Source organism: Myxine glutinosa, chromosome 1 (genome assembly GCF_964187855.1).
Source record: "Myxine glutinosa chromosome 1, kmMyxGlut1.1, whole genome shotgun sequence".
Lineage (NCBI taxonomy): Eukaryota > Metazoa > Chordata > Myxini > Myxiniformes > Myxinidae > Myxine > Myxine glutinosa.
In genome coordinates, this window is record NC_136261.1 from 341,645,767 (window position 1) to 341,661,758 (window position 15,992).

The 15,992-nt window shown below is 45.3% G+C and overlaps 1 protein-coding gene across 1 annotated transcript in view; it reads right to left on the reverse strand.

The window, feature by feature from the left end:
• The window catches only part of LOC137412827 (uncharacterized), a 232,703-nt gene extending 216,717 nt beyond the window's left edge, over positions 1–15,986 (reverse strand). The window contains exons 1-3 of the mRNA XM_068098159.2: positions 15,938–15,986; positions 15,720–15,783; positions 14,112–14,186 (exon numbers count right to left, since the gene is read on the reverse strand). The gene's annotated coding sequence lies outside the window, so the exon portion shown is untranslated. The remainder of the gene's footprint in view (positions 1–14,111; positions 14,187–15,719; positions 15,784–15,937) is intronic.
• Positions 15,987–15,992: the final 6 nt, after the last annotated feature.

Here is a 15,992-nt window from a genome sequence, read left to right on the forward strand (position 1 = left end):
GGAAAAATTACAATAAATGTTTAAATTCATAGTGATTTTAATTATTACAAGGACAAATTATAATTATTGTTTAAATTCATAGTGATTTTAATTATTACAAGGAACATCATAACATACATCGTGATTTTAATATTTTGGGTCTTCTGGGTCATCAGGGAATTTTGGGTCCTTGGGGACTTTAGGGATTTCTGGGTTGTTGGGTTCCTCAGGGACTTTTGGGTTTTTAGGTCATTGGGGACTTTTGGATCATCTGGGTATTTTGGATGCTTGTGGACTTTTGGGACTTCTGGGTCATTTGGTTCATTGGGGACTTTTAGGTCTTCCGGGTCTATTGGGCCCTCGGGGACTTTTCAGTCTTTTGGGTCCTTGGGTACTTTTGGGTCCTCTGGGTCCTTGGGGACTTTTGGGTCTTCTGAATCTTCTGAGTCTTCAGGGTCTTTTGGGCTATCTGGATATTTTGGGTCCTTGGGGCCTTTTGGGTATTTTTGGGTCACCTGAGTCTTTTGAATCCTTTTGGATCTTTTGAGTGTTTGGAGACTCTTGGGTCTTCTGGGTCTTTTGGGTACAGGAGGACTTTTGAGTCATCTGTGTCATTTTTGGTCCTTGTGGAGTTTTGGGTCCTCTGAATCCTTTGGGAACTTTTGTGTCTTCTGGGTCTTTCAGGACCTCAGGGACTTTTGGGTCTTCTGCATCTTCTGGGTCTTTTGGATCTTTGGGGACTTGTGGGACTTTTGGGGTCTTGGGAATTTTTGAGTTATCTGGGTCTTTAGGGTCATTGGGGACTTTTGGATCTTATAGGTCCTCGGATACTTTTGGGCCTTCTGGGTTTTCTCGGTCCTCTGGGTCTTTTGGGTCACCTGGGTCTCTTGTGTCCTGGGGACTTTTGGGTCATCTGTAATTTTGGTCCTTGGGACTTTTGGGTCCTCAGGACTTCTGGGTCTTTTTGTTCCTCGGGGACTTTCGAAACTTCTGGATCTTTTGGGTCATCAGGGACCTTTGGATCTTTTGGTTGCTTGGGGACTTTTGGGTTAGGGGGACTTTAGAGTCCTGTGTCTTCTGGGTCCGTAGGGACTTTTTTGTCACCTGGGTCTTTTGGGGCCTGTGGGAATTTTGGGTCATCTGGGTCTTCTTGTCCTCGGGGACTTTTTGGTCACATTTGTCTTTATTGGCCTCACCGACCTTTGGGTCTTATGGGTCTTTTAGTTATCCTGGGTCTTTTGGGTCCCCAGGGACTTTTGGGTCATATAGGTATTTTGGTTCCTCTGGGGCTTTTGGGTTATCTGAATCTTTTGAGTCATTGGGGACTTTTGAGTCTTTGGGTCCTTGGATATTTTGAGTCCTCGGGGACTTTTAAGTCTTTTTGGGTCCTCTGGGACTTTTGCTCCTCTGGACTTTTGGGTATTTTGCATTCTTGGGGACTTTTTGGTCTTTTGGGTCCTCGGGGAATTTTGGTTCCTCAGGGATTTTTGGGTTATATGGGTCTTTTGAGTCATTTGGGACTTTTGAGTTGTTTGAGTCCTTGGGGATTTTGGTTCCTATGGCTCCTTTGGGACTTTTGGGTCATTTTGCATTCTTGGGGACTTTTTGGTCTTTTGGGTCTACAGGGAATTTTGTGTCCTTGGGGACTTTTGGTCATCTGGGTCTTTTGGTTCCTCGGGAACTTCTGGGCCATTTAGGTCTATTGGTTGCTTGGGGACTTTTGGATTTTCTGGGACTTTTGGGTCATCAGGGCCTTTTGGGTCCTTGAAGACTTTTGGGTCTTCTGGGTGTTCTGCATTCTCAGGGACTTTTGGGTTACCTGGGCCTCGTGGGTCCTGGGGACTTTTGGGTCATCTTGCATTTTGGTCCTCAGGGACTTTTCGGTCTTTTGGTTCTTCAGGGACTTTTTTGCCCTCTGGACTTTTGGGTCTTTTGTGTCCTTGGGGACTTTGTCTTTTGGGTCATCTGGGTATTTTGGCTCCTCAAAGGATTTTGGGTGTTTTGGGTCCTCAGGTTTTTTTGAGCCCTCTGGATCTTTTTGGTCCTCTGGGACTTTAGGGTCATCTGGGTATTTTTGGTTCCTCAGGGACTTTTGTAACTTCTGGGTTTTTGGGTCATCAGGGTCTTTTGGTCATTGGGGACTTTTTGGGTCACCTGGGTCCTTTGGTTCCTTGGGGATTTTTCAGCCTTTTGGGTCCTCTGGGTCTTTTGGGTCCTCTGGATCATTTTGGTCCTCTGGACTTTTGAGCTCTCAGGGACTTTGTCTTTTGGCTCCTCAGGGACTTTTGGGTGATCTGGGTTTTTTGGGTCATCAGGAACTGTTTGGTCTTTTGGTTATTTTGAGACTTTTGAGTCATTGGGGACTTTTGGGTCTTCAGGTTTTTTGAGTCCTCTGGGTCTTGAGTCCCTGGGACTTTGGGGTCGTTTGGGTCATCTGGGTCTTTTGGTTTCCCAGGAACTTTTGTAACTTCTGCATCTTTTGGGTTGTCAGGCACTTTTGGGTCTTTTGCTTCATCAGGGACTTTTGGGTCATCTGTGTCATTTTGGTCCTTCAGGAGTTTTCGGTCCTCTGAATCCTTTGGGAACTTTTGTGTCTTCTGGGTCTTTCAGGACCTCAGGGACTTTTGGGTCTTCTGCATCTTCTAGGTCTTTTGGTTCTTTGGGGACTTGTGGTACTTTTGGGGCCTTGGCAATTTGAGTTATCTGAGTCTTTAGGGTCCCTTGGGGACTTTTGGATCTTATAGGTCCACGGATACTTTTGGGCGTTCTGGGTTTTCTCGGTCTCTTGTGTCCTGGGGACTTTGGGGGTCATCTGTCATTTTGGTCCTTGGGACTTTTGAGTCCTCAGGACTTCTGGATATTTTTGTTCCTCGGGGACTTTTGAAACTTCTGGATATTTTGAGTCATCAGGGATCTTTGGATCTTTTGGTTGCTTGGGGACTTTTGGGTTAGGGGGACTTTAGAGTCCTGTGTCTTCTGGGTCCTTAGGGACTTTTTTGTCACCTGGGTCTTTTGGGGCCTGTGGGAATTTTGGGTCATCTAGGTCTTCTTGTCCTCAGGGACTTTTTGGTCACCTGGGTCTTTTTGGCCTCACAGACCTTTGGGTCTTCTGGGTCTTTTAGTTATCCTGGGTCTTTTGGGTCCTCAGGGACTTTTGGGTCATATGGGTATTTTAGTTCCTCTGTGACTTTTGGTTATCTGAGTCTTTTGAGTCATTGGGGACTTTTGAATATTTTGGGTCCTTTGGGACTTTTGGGTCACCTGTGTCATTTTGGTCCTCAGGACTTTCGGGTCTTTTGAGTCCTCAGGGACTTTTCAGTCTTTTTGGGTCCTCTAGACTTTTGGGTCTTTTGCATTCTTGGGGACTTTTCGGTCTTTTGGGTCCTTGGGGAATTTTGGTTCCTCTGGGATTTTTGGGTCATATGGGTATTTTAGTTCCTCTGTGACTTTTGGTTATCTGAGTCTTTTGAGTCATTGGGGACTTTTGAATATTTTGGGTCCTTCGGGACTTTTGGGTCACCTGTGTCATTTTGGTCCTCAGGACTTTAGGGTCTTTTGAGTCCTCAGGGACTTTTCAGTCTTTTTGGGTCCTCTAGACTTTTGGGTCTTTTGCATTCTTGGGGACTTTTTGGTCTTTTGGGTCCACAGGGAATTTTGGGTCCTTGGGGTTTTTGGGTCATCTGGGTCTTTTGGTTCCTCATTAACTTCTGGGTTATTTAGGTCTATTGGTTGCTTGGGACTTTTGGATTTTCTGGGACTTTTGGGTCATCAGGGACTTTTGGGTCCTTGAAGACTTTTGGGTCTTCTGGGTGTTCTGCGTTCTCAGGGACCTTTGGGTTACCTGGGCCTCTTGGGTCCTGGGGGACTTTTGTGTCATCTCTCATTTTGGTCCTCGGGGACTTTTCGGTCTTTTGGTTCTTTGGGGACTTTTGTGCCCTCTGGGTCATTTTGGTCCTCTGGACTTTTGGGTCTTTTGAGTCCTCGGAGACTTTGTCTTTTGGGTCCTTGGGGACTTTTGGGTCATCTGGGTATTTTGGTTCCTCAATGAATTTTGGGTCCTCAGTTTTTTTTTAGCCCTCTGGATCTTTTTGGTCCTCTGGGACTTTAGGGTCATCTGGGTCTTTTTGATTCCTCAGGGACTTTTGGAACTTCTGGGTTTTTGGTTCATCAGGGACTTTTGGGTCTTTTGGTTCCTTGGGGACTTTTGGGTCATTGGGAACTTTTGGGCCATCATTGTTATTTTGGTCCATGGGGACTTTTGGGTCTTCTGGGTCTTTTGGGTCATCTGGGTCCTTTGGGTCCTCTGGATCATTTTGGTCCTCTGGACTTTTGAGCTCTCAGGGACTTTTGGGTCATCTGGGTTTTTGGGGTCATCAGGAACTGTTGGGTATTTTGGTTCTTTTGAGACTTTTGAGTCATTGGGGACTTTTGGGTCTTCAGGTTTTTTGAGTCCTATGGGTCTTGAGTCCTCTGGGTCTTGTGTCCCTGGGACTTTGGGGTCTTTTGGGTCATCTGTTTTTGGTCCTCGGGGACTTTTGGGTCTTTTGGGTCTTCGGATATTTTGGATACTTAGACTTTTGTGTCTTCTGCATCTTCTTGGCAATTTGGGTCAACTGAGTCTTTTGGGTCTTTGGGGACTTTTGAGTTATTTGGCTCTTATAGGTACTTGGGCACATTTCAGTATTTTTGGTCCTTCGGAACTTTTGGGTCCTCTGGTTCTTTGAGGTCCTCGGGGATTTTTGGTCACCTCGATCTCTTGGGCCCATGGGGACTTTGGTCATCTTTGTCATTTTGTTTCTCGGGGACTTTTGGGTCTCATGGGTCCTCGTGGTATTTTGGATCATCGGGGTCTCTTGGGTCCTCTGAGTTTTTTGGTCTTAAGGATCTTGGAGGTCTTAAAGGGTCTTCAACGGTCGAAGGGGTCTCAGCAGTCTAAAGGGGTTAAAAGGTACATTTCAATAGTATGTAATTAATTAAAGGATGTACGTAATTAATAGACACAAAACATACCTCGCATGCGCACACACATAAATCATCCCTTTTTGTAGACTAGTACTTTTGTAGACTTTTTTGTGGACCCGGGGTCATCTGGGTCCTTTGGTTCCTCGGGGATTTTTCGGCCTTTTGGGGCCTCTGGATTTTTGGGGTCATCAGGAACTGTTGGGTCTTTTGGTTCTTTTGAGACTTTCGAGTCATTGGGGACTTTTGGATCTTCAGGTTTTTTGAGTCCTCTGGGTTTTGAATCCTCTGGGTCTTGTGTCCTCTGGGACTTTGGGATATTTTGGCTCATCTGGGTCTTTTGGTTCCTCGGAAACTTTTGTAACTTCTGCGTCTTTTGGGTTGTCAGGCATTTTTGGGTCTTTTGCTTCATCAGGGACTTTTGGGTATTTTGGGTCATCTGTGTTATTTTGGTCCTCAGGGACTTTTGGGTCATCTGTGTTATTTTGGTCCTCGGGGACTTTTGGGTCATCTGTGTTATTTTGGTCCTCGGGGACTTTTGTGTCTTCTGCATCTTCTGGGCAATTTGGGTCATCTGTGTCTTTTGGGTCTTCAGGGACTTTTGGGTTATTTGGCTCTTTTAGGTAATTGGGCACATTTCAGTATTTTTGGTCCTTGGGAACTTTTGGGTCCTCTGGTTCTTCAAGGTCCTCAGGGACTTTTTGGTCATCTCGATCTTTTGGGCCCTTGGGACTTTGGTCATCTTTATCATTTTGGTTCTCGGGGACTTTTGGGTCTCATGGGTCCTCGTGGTATTTTAGGTCCCCTGTGTCTTTTGGATCATCGGGGTCTCTTGGGTCCTCTGAGTTTTTTGGTCTTAGGGGTCTTTGGGGTCTTAAGGATGTTGGAGGTCTTAAAGGGTCTTCAAAGGTCGAAGGGGTCTCAGCAGTCTAAAGGGTTAAAAGGTACATTTCAATAGTATGTAATTAATTAAAGGATGTACGTAATTAATAGACACAAAAAATACCTCGCATGCACACACACATAAATCATCCATTTTTTGTAGACTAGTACTTTTGTAGACTTTTTTGTAGACTTTTGTAGACTTTCAATGACGTGATCTAACATGTTATAATGTCATGCACAATCTGATACTTTCAATGATATGATCGACCATATTATGTCATGCATGTAATGCTCATTTCAATGACCTGATCTAACATGTTATAATGTCATACACGATCTGATCCTTTCAATGACCTGATCTAACATGTTATAATGTCATGCACGGTCTGATCCTTTCAATGACGTGATCTAACATGTTATAATGTCACGCACGATCTGATCCTTTCAATGACGTGATCTACCATGTTATGTCATGCATGTTCTGATCATTTCAATGACCTGATCTAACATGTTATAATGGCATGCATGTGCTGATCTTTTCAATCACTTAATGTAACGTACGAAGTAATAGTAGTAACAATTATTGGAAATAATAATAAGGCCAATAACATGACTCCCCTGCCGCTTACGTAGTGAGCGGGTGTACTAGTTGCTGAAAATTGCAAATTTGCCACTGGGGCGGGGTTCCGGCCTATCAAGGAGGAGGGGACAATAGCCGGGGAGAGGCTCGAACGAGTCACGGGCTTCCTGTGAGATGAAGGATTCTGTGAGGCAGATGATGTCTGGTATATCAGCAGAGGCATGGATTGAGGGATTTGTCAGGTTGGAGCAAATGACTCGGATATTTGAGGTCCACACAGTTAGGGACAGGGGAGGAGGGCATCGGGAGGGTGCAGAATGGAGAGGGAGGCTTTGAGGGGAAGCATTGAGGGGGTTTAGCGAGGAGGAAGGTTTGAAGGGGTGGGGTGAGGAGAGATGCAGAAAGGGGAATTAGAGAGGACCTGTCCAGGTTACTATGACCAGGACAATGACCTGTCCAGGACAATGACCTGTCCAGGTCAGCCATAAAAATGGGATTAGTGGGGCAGCTTAGCACCGAATTTCAAAGGGATGGGGACATGCCGGATAAAAGCACCAACATTTTATCAGGCAATCTTCAGGGTCCCAGCTATGATTCTATAACCGGCGCCAAGCGATACGACCACTCTTATTTGAATTTTTATTATTATTTGTGAAATTTCTTTTTGAAAATTTTGGCAAAAAAAAAAAAAATTGGTTTTTGGAAAGGAAATGTTTTTATTGCAGAAATGAGAAATATAGTCTTTTCCGATCATTTTGGTGTAATTGTTTTTAAAATCGAACATCTAGAAGTATTTTAAAACAATATTTGAAAATTAGGTGTCTCGGGTGCATTTCCTCAGCATCTAAGCTTCAATTCTAGAACTGGCGCCAAACGATCCGAACAGCAAGATGCATGCACAATAGACATTTATATTTTTTTATTTAATTACATGCATATTATATTAAATCTGCTATATGTTGAAATTACATCTGCTATATGTTGCTATATGTTGCAATTTTCCTTGTATTGTGTTTCCTTGTGTTGCAGGTTTCGAGGGCTAGACTTCATGAAGATGGAATGGACACAGTGCATAATTTGCCAACAAACTACACCTGAATCCCTGTGCTGCCCCTTGAATGCACGTGGAGCAGACACATCAGCACCGGCGGCCTATGCATCATTCCTAGAAAATGTGGCTCACTTCAGAGAACTGAACTCGTTGCCGGTGCCACTGCATTTCGGCAGTGATATCACTGTGGATGACTTCATCAGGAATCGTGCACAGTGGCACAAATCCTGTCATTCACAGTTCAATGCAAACAGACTGGAAAGAGCAAGAAAGAGGGAGAGAGATGTTACCCCTGAAAGTGGCACTACCGAAGGCAGGCGCCGGCGGCCACGCCAATCGCTCGACAAGACCATCTGCATATTTTGCACTAAGCAAGATGGACTCCTGCATGAATTTAGAACTCTAGGCGCAGATGATAACGTCAGGTTTATGGCCAGCGATCTGCAAGAGACAGAGTTAATGGACAGGATTGAAGGAGTCGGTGACCTTATTGCCCTGGAAGCAAAGTATCATCTGGCTTGCCTCATTGGTCTTCGGAATCGTCATCGGTCTCTCGTGAGACAAAGAGAAACTTCCAAGGATGAACCTGCGAATGTGAAGAAGTTCAAAGCAAGAGCTTTCGTAGAACTCCTCACACACATTGAAAACGAGATAGAAGAAGGTACATTTTGCTTCAAGTTGGCCTCATTGAGGCACCTCTACGAGAAGCGCCTTGCAGACTTTGGTATTACCAGTGACATCAACAAGGGCCGTTTCAAGGAGCAAGTTTTGAATCACTTCCCCCACGCCCAAGAGCAAAGTGACGGGAAACAAGTGATACTTGTGTGTGAACAAGGAATGCAGGAAATGCTGAGGCAGGCGTTCAAACAGGACTTTGAGGGAGATGCTCAGGATTTTGGCGAAAGCTGCCAGGATTGTACGAAATGAAATCTTCAGCTCAAGCGGGTTCAACTTTGATGGTGCCTTCCCCAGTGACTGCCAGCAGAAGGCTGTCCCGACCCAACTCAAATCCCTGATAACCATGCTGATGAAAGGGGCTGATCTGAAAGACCAGGCCACAGCGGATTCACAGGCCTGTCTCACAGCTTCACAGGTCATCCTTTACAACTGCAAGAAGACCAAGAAGCGTGAGCAGAGAGCCCCAAGTGACACACAAGGGCCCCAAGTTGGCAGATCACGTCATTCATCAGACTGTGGACCACCCCTTCCGCTGTACATCGGCCTCAATGTGCACACACAGACAAGGTCCAAACAGCTGGTCACAAAGATGTATGAACTGGGCATCAGTGTCAGCTATGACAGGGTCCTGCAAGTGGAGAATGAAATCGCCACTGCCGTCTGTGAAAACATGAAGATGAAAGGTGTAGTATGTCCTGTCCAGCTCCGCCAAGGTCTCTTCACCGTGGGGACCTTAGACAACCTTGATTACAACCCCTCAAGCACAACCGCCAAAGGTTCCTTCCATGGAACAAGCATCAGTCTCTTCCAGTCGCCAACTGCATCAAATAGGGGACAGATCCAAGAAGGAATAACATTGATGTCAGGAGGGGCAAAGGCCCACCAGCTGCCACACTGCTTTACAAATGTTCCAGCTGTGGCACTTCCCAAGGCGTCGGTGGCTGTGCCCAAGCCAACCCGTGACATCACAGCTGTACATGGCTACCTGAAGAAGGCATGCGAACAAGAAAAGAAATGGCTGGAACACGCCAGACAGCTCTTGGCAAAAGAAGAGGTGGTCAAGGGAGATTGTATAGCCTGGTCCGCCTACCATGCCTCGTTTCAAAACAGTCCTGCTCAAGAAGTAGAAGCTGCCATCACTCAACTTCTGCCTCTCTTCAATGAGAAGGCAGCCACACCTGCAATGATCAAGCATGGAATGGATGTCATCCGTGAATCTACACAGTTCCTGAACCCTGGACAGATTCCAATAATAGCAATGGATGCTCCGCTGTATGCGCTTGCCAAGTTCATTCAGTGGCACTGGCCTACCACACACGGTGAAGACCAGTATGTTGTCATGTTCGGCGGACTCCACCTGGAGATGGCGGTGTGGAAGACACTTGGAGACTACCTAGACGGATCTGGATGGGCGACAGCAATAAACCAGGCAGGCATAGCCTCTGCTGGCACAGCTGAATCCTTCCTGAAGGCATCACACCTGACGAGAACCAGGCATGCCCACCAAGTCAGCGCTCTGGCACTCTCCAAGCTGCAACATGATGCCTACCTGAAGGGAGCTGCTGGTGCAGCAACTGAAGATAGGACAGAAGAGGACTGGAAACAAAGCATGATCACGAAGAGTCCAACCTTTCAGTACTGGGACACCATCCTGAGGATTGAGCTCCTGAGACACCTTCGTTCGCACTCACAGAGAAAGAGACTTTCCCCTGTATGTCGAGTCTCTGAAAGCCCTGGCACCATGGTTCTTCGCACTTGACCACCATAATTATGCCAGATGGGTCCCGATCCACATCCGCGACATGGAGAGCCTCCCTCCAACAATCGAAGAGAAGTTTATTGTCAGAGGCAACTGGATTGTTCAGAAGACAGCCAGAAGGTTCTCCAGCATTCCAATCGACCAAGCCCATAAACAAAATAATGAGCTGGTGAAGGGCCCTGGAGGAGCAGTTGGCCTGACTGAAAACCCACCAGCCTTCAAGAAGTAGATGATCGCCGGACCTGAGCAGGCACGCATTCTCACTGAGTTTGAGCGGGAGTACACTGCCATCTCAGAAGATGAACGCCAGCACCACGAAGAAGGTCTGTCTGCGCAGAAGACATTTCATGAGCAAACACTGGGCCTTATTCAAGTTATCAACGAGATGAGCAACCCGTTCCTAGATGAAGGAAGCGAGCTGATTGCACTCGACACGCGGCATGTGATTGAAGAATCTGTGGCCAACACTGTGCATACCATAGAAGAAGTGGGAAAGGCTCAGTACGACAGCTACAACAAGGCTATCATCACTGAACGAAGGCAGTCCATCCATGAGCCTGTGAAGAGGAACTCATTGCCTCTCTTCAGGTCACCATCCAAGGGGAAGAGGAAGCAGTCAGAGGATGTTTCCCTGTTGAAAGATGATGTGTCCCTCTTCTCTCGTCTGTACATAGTTGCTCAGAACAGGGATACAGATAGGGGAACCTTCTTCCAGCATGAAAATCATCCGCACCCCCCTTCTCTATCTGAAAGAGGAAAACTGCTCCAAGGAAAGAAGTCAGACCTCATTGGTATCCTTGTGCAAGAACCACAAAACTCTCAGAAGGAACCCCCACTGTTTCTGGATGCAAGAATACTCGACGGTGCTACTGTGGTGTATCTGCTTCCTCATACTAATGTCACCACATTCAATGACTACGCTAATGGTGTCTTCATCCCCCACATCCTGAAGCAACTTGAATCCTGCAGAAGAGTCGATGTGGTCTGGGACAGCTACATTGCCAGCAGTATCAAGGAGTCAACTAGAGAGAAAAGGGGAAAAGGTGTACGAAGAAAGGTCGGTGGTCCAACCAAGGTGCCCAGCAACTGGCCCGACTTCCTCCGGGATCCCACAAACAAGGAGGAGCTTTTCCAGTTCCTTTCAGACAAAGTCGGCTCCAATGACTGGCCAGACGGAAAGGAGGTCTTCATAACATCAGGCACAGATGTGATCAGCAGAGGTTCAGACCACTCCATGCCACGATGTGACCATGAAGAGGCCGATACAAGGATTGTTGTTCACCTGAAAGATGCGCTGGACAAGGGATGCACCAACTGTTTGGTACGCACTGTCGACACAGACGTCGTTGCCATACTGATAGGAAAGTACCATTCCCTGACCAGCCAGCATCAGATGGCAGCCATCTGGGTAGCCTTTGGAACTGGAAAGAACTTCATGTACCTGGATATCAATGCCATATGCCATGCTCTGGGAAAAGCTGCTCCTGGACTCTGTGTCCTTTCCTCCTGACAGGGTGGAAAAGTTTCTGTCAACCCTCGACTCTGATTCTGCAACTGGACCTGACGGCATCAGCCCACGGGTCCTAAAATCGTGTTCTTCCGCTCTTTCACTCCCTCTCTCTGTTCTCTTCACCCTCTCTTTTGCTCAAGGTCATCTTCCATCTGCTTGGAAATCTGCCAACATCACTGCTTTGCACAAAAAAGGTGCAAAAACAGATCCCAGCAACTACAGACCAATCAGCCTTCTCCCAATTATCAGCAAAGTCATGGAATCCATCATTGCTTCAGATATGAAATCTTTCCTCTTCTCCAATGGCTTGATCTCTGATCATCAATTTGGTTTCAGACCTGGACACTCCACTCTGGACATGCTGCTTCTGCTTTCTCAACAATGGATGGAGGTCCTCAATGCCAAACAGGAAATTAGAGCAGTCTCCCTTGACATATCACGTGCCTTCGATACAGTCTGGCACCCCGGTCTGCTCACCAAACTCTCCTCTTTTGGTATCCATGGAAATCTCCACGCATGGCTGGTGGACTTCCTCTCTAGTCATAGTCAACGTGTGGCCCTGAATGGGTTTCTCTCATCTCCTCTTCCTGTTCAGGCTGGAGTTCCCCAAGGCAGTGTTCTGGCCCTGTACTTTTTCTGGTCTTCATCAATGATCTCTCTGACTCTCTTGAAAATCCTCTCTATCTCTTTGCTGACGACTCTACTCTCTGTCGCTCCATTCTTCATCCCTCAGATCGGCAGTCTGCAGCCTCCTCACTCTCTGCAGACCTTGACAAAATCACAGACTGGGCAAACAAGTGGAACATGTCTTTCAATCATGACAAATCTCACACTCTTACGATGTCTCTCCGAAAAGACCGACTGGACAACCCTCCCATCCACTTTCTGAATAATCCTCTCCAAGAAGTTCTGTCACTCAAGCTTTTGGGTCTCACTATCTGCCATGATCTTTCCTGGAAAAACCACATTTCAAATCTGGCCTCCAAAGCCAGTCGCCGACTGGGCATCCTCCGTCGTGCGAAGTCCTTCCTTGGCACACCTGAGCTCCTCACCACATACAAGGCTTTCATCCGCAGCTCAATGGAATACTGCTCTCCCCTCTGGGCTGGTGCTCCTGCCTCACACCTAGCTCGCCTTCACGCTGTTGAAACCAAAGCATTCAGAATCATTGGAATCTCCCACGATGAAGCTAACTCCAAGGGCCTCTCACTCACTCACCGCAGGCAGGTTGGTGGTCTTTCCGTCTTCTACCGACTCCTCTCTGGCCTTGCCCCCCCAGCTCTCTCTGGGCTCTGTCCCGCAAATATTCCTACAGGTCGCACAGATCTGCCTGCAACCCTCTTTTGGTTAAACTGCCAAAATCAAGACTCTCTGCTCACCTTCACTCCTTCATTCCTCTTTTCTCCCGCCTCTGGAACAAACTCCCTCACTCTCTTCAATCCCACTCCACCCTCCAAGTCTTTAAAACAGCTGTTCACCACCATCTCTTATCTTCCCCCATCCAAAACCCTGATCCTTTCTACCCCTGCTAATTTCACCCCAATTCCACTTTTTGAAATACCAACTTCTGTCCTGAAAGTCCTTGGTGTCCTTGTGCTTTATACTTCTCCCTCCCCCCCCCCCCCCCGCTTCCCATGCCTCCTCCCCCCGGGCCCTCTCCCTTCCACACATCTCCCTGCTCTTGGATGTTGTGTTTGTGTGCTTCCCCTTTTCTCCCCATCTTGTCTTCCGCTCCCTCTTTTTGTGTATTTTGTTTGTCTGGTCGATTTGTTTGTGAAGTAAATGTTAGCTCTTTCACGAGCCTCGATTCAGTATACAAAAAAAAAAAAAAAAAAAGGGAAGAAATCAGCATGGGAGGCTTGGAATGCATACGTGGAGGTGACGCAGGCCTTCAACAACTTCATGAATCACCCTTACATGACTGTGACAGTGAACTGCAAGCAATTCCAGTTGCTCGAGCGCTTCACCGTGATCATCTACAATAAGACGAGCAACTTGGACTCTGTGAACGAGGCACGTAGGGAACTCTTCTCCCAGAAGAACAGGACAATGGACAACATTCCCCCAACGGTTTCTTTTGACATTAAAAGAGAGTGTGTGTGTGTGTGTGTGTGTGGAGAGGATAAGAAGTGGGTAAAAGTGAGTAAAAAGAAAAAACACTTTCGCAGAAAAAAAAACAACTATATGTGGCCTTTACAGGAGAGGATTATATAGATAGATCAGACCATGCAGTCGAATTTTAAAAATCGATAATGGAAACATGTAGACACTGATATTTGCTTATATCTCATGTCTAAGTAGACATTCAAACAAAAATAGTGATACAGATATCCTTAGCTTTGGGCAATGATTCAAGAAACAAAACTGTCATATCCTGCTATCTTGAAGGTTGAAAATGGATTGAGTATCAGTTAATAAAATACAGAAAAATAGATTACAAATCTTTATTACTGTTTACCGTGAGGAAATGAATATTAGGAACCCATTATTCAAAAACGATCGTGAACATTAACTAAAACTTTGTCAAACGTTATTTGTATTGCTCAAAAACAAGTTTTAGGGGACAATATGAAAAATAAATCCCAGAAAACAAGTTTAAAGTCAAACACAAGTTTGGAAGTCGTGACCAAGGAAGGAACAAATGTGTGACCGTTTCTTACGATGCCATCATTCAAAGAACAAATAAGTTATGTCGAAACACAATGCTCACCTTTGGAATGTCATGAAGTTCATTGCCATCGAGCCAGAGTTCATGGAGGGTGAGCAACTGTGTTAAAACTATGGGCTGGGGGCAAGGCATAATCACAATTATATACACAGTAAATTAATACTAAAAATAGCAATAGTAACACTCGGATACATCCGCCAGGCTGAGCAGTTTGTTTAGTATCCCAATGATAGGCCGGATCTGGATTCGGACCTGAACCAAAATCTAATCGGCTTGTTCGTCTCACATAACCAACTCATTCACCTCGTTTAATCATGACTCGTCCATAACTTTTTTTAATATCATGTTTTATATCGCTTTTCATCCGATCTCTCAATGGTGAAGAATCACTTATAAATTAAATAATTCTCATATCTGAATCCATATTCAGATCTTCACTAAAATCAAATCGATTCGTCCTTGTCACACACACAATCGATCCACCAAGTTTCATCCAAATCCGTTCATAACTTTTTGAGATATCTTGTTCGCAGACAGACAGACAGGGGTGAAAACATAACCTCCATCCACCTTCGGTGACGGAAGTAATAACAATGACATCAAACATTGTTATTGCACAATGCCAATGTAAATGATCAATTCATTCATTCAGTCTAATTTATAGGGAATGAAAATAATGTTATACTACGCTTGTCAGAGGAAAATAAATATAATCCGTTTCATCGCTTTATATATGAAACCGAGCTGTTATTTCTTTTTGTAATTAGCTCAGCAGGATACGAGGTTTTGTACTCACGTGTGTGTGTGTGTGCGTGTGTGTGTGTGTGTGTGTGTGTGTGTGTGTGTGTGTGTGTGTGTGTGTGTGTGTGTGTGTGTGTGTGTGTGTGTGTCTGTGTCTGGGCTGTAACTTTTTTAACATTTGAGTTTTTGTCATCAAATTTTCAGCAAACCTATATTTTGATAATACGGAGAAAACGAATTAATAATTGGGTCAAATTATCAAAGGGCAAAGTCCCATTAAATGCAAATAGCCCTTATTAGGCCGTCCACCACTGCACAGCGCCAGGTGGCCAGGTATGGAATTTTTTTTTTTTCAATCACTTCCGTGTGTCTCTCTCTATTTACCATTGAGCTACAGTGTCTGTCTAGGCCACAACTTTTTTTTTACCATAATTTGAGCTTTTGTCATCAAAAATCATCAAAAAGATTATAAGAATTTGGACAACACGATTCAATAAGTTTTGCTTCTATTTTTTTAACTATTGTTTTCATGAAATTCAGTTCAAGTTCAAAGTGTATGTGGACAGGCTTTGCATTTTGGGATGCTTTCTCGGTTTTTTTAATGTGCTGCCCATCACTACCTCATGGGCTCATCCACACACACCCACAATCACATGCTGATTCTTTCCCATTATGTTCCTCACCACGTTATTGTTACTTGCTTTGTGTTATTCCTCCTTTCCTTTCAACAGGAATTAAAAAAAAATTGCAAATACAAATCCCATGACATTTTTATTATATCACTGGTACAAATGTGAATGTTGCATTAGAGGAGTTCACAATTCAATGCATCAAAGGAAAGAAAACATCAAAAAAAACTTATATTCTGACTGATCATAGTCTCGACCCTCCATCTCAGACATCACATACCACAGTGGTGAACTCATTATCTCCAAGGTCCAGTCTTTCCAGCTGTTTCAGTCGCTCAAGGGATCTGAGGATATTGCAAAAGTAAGTGACCACAGCACAAAAAAAGTGGTGCAAAAGGTTAGAAAAAGGTGAAACAAAAACCAAATAGCAATTCAACATCTAAACGACTTAACAGGGTGCAAACATTGAAACTACAGGAGAGGAAGACTATGACCTACTGTGGGAGGGAGATGAGATTATTTCCCCGAAGATCAATGGAACGCAGGCGGCTTA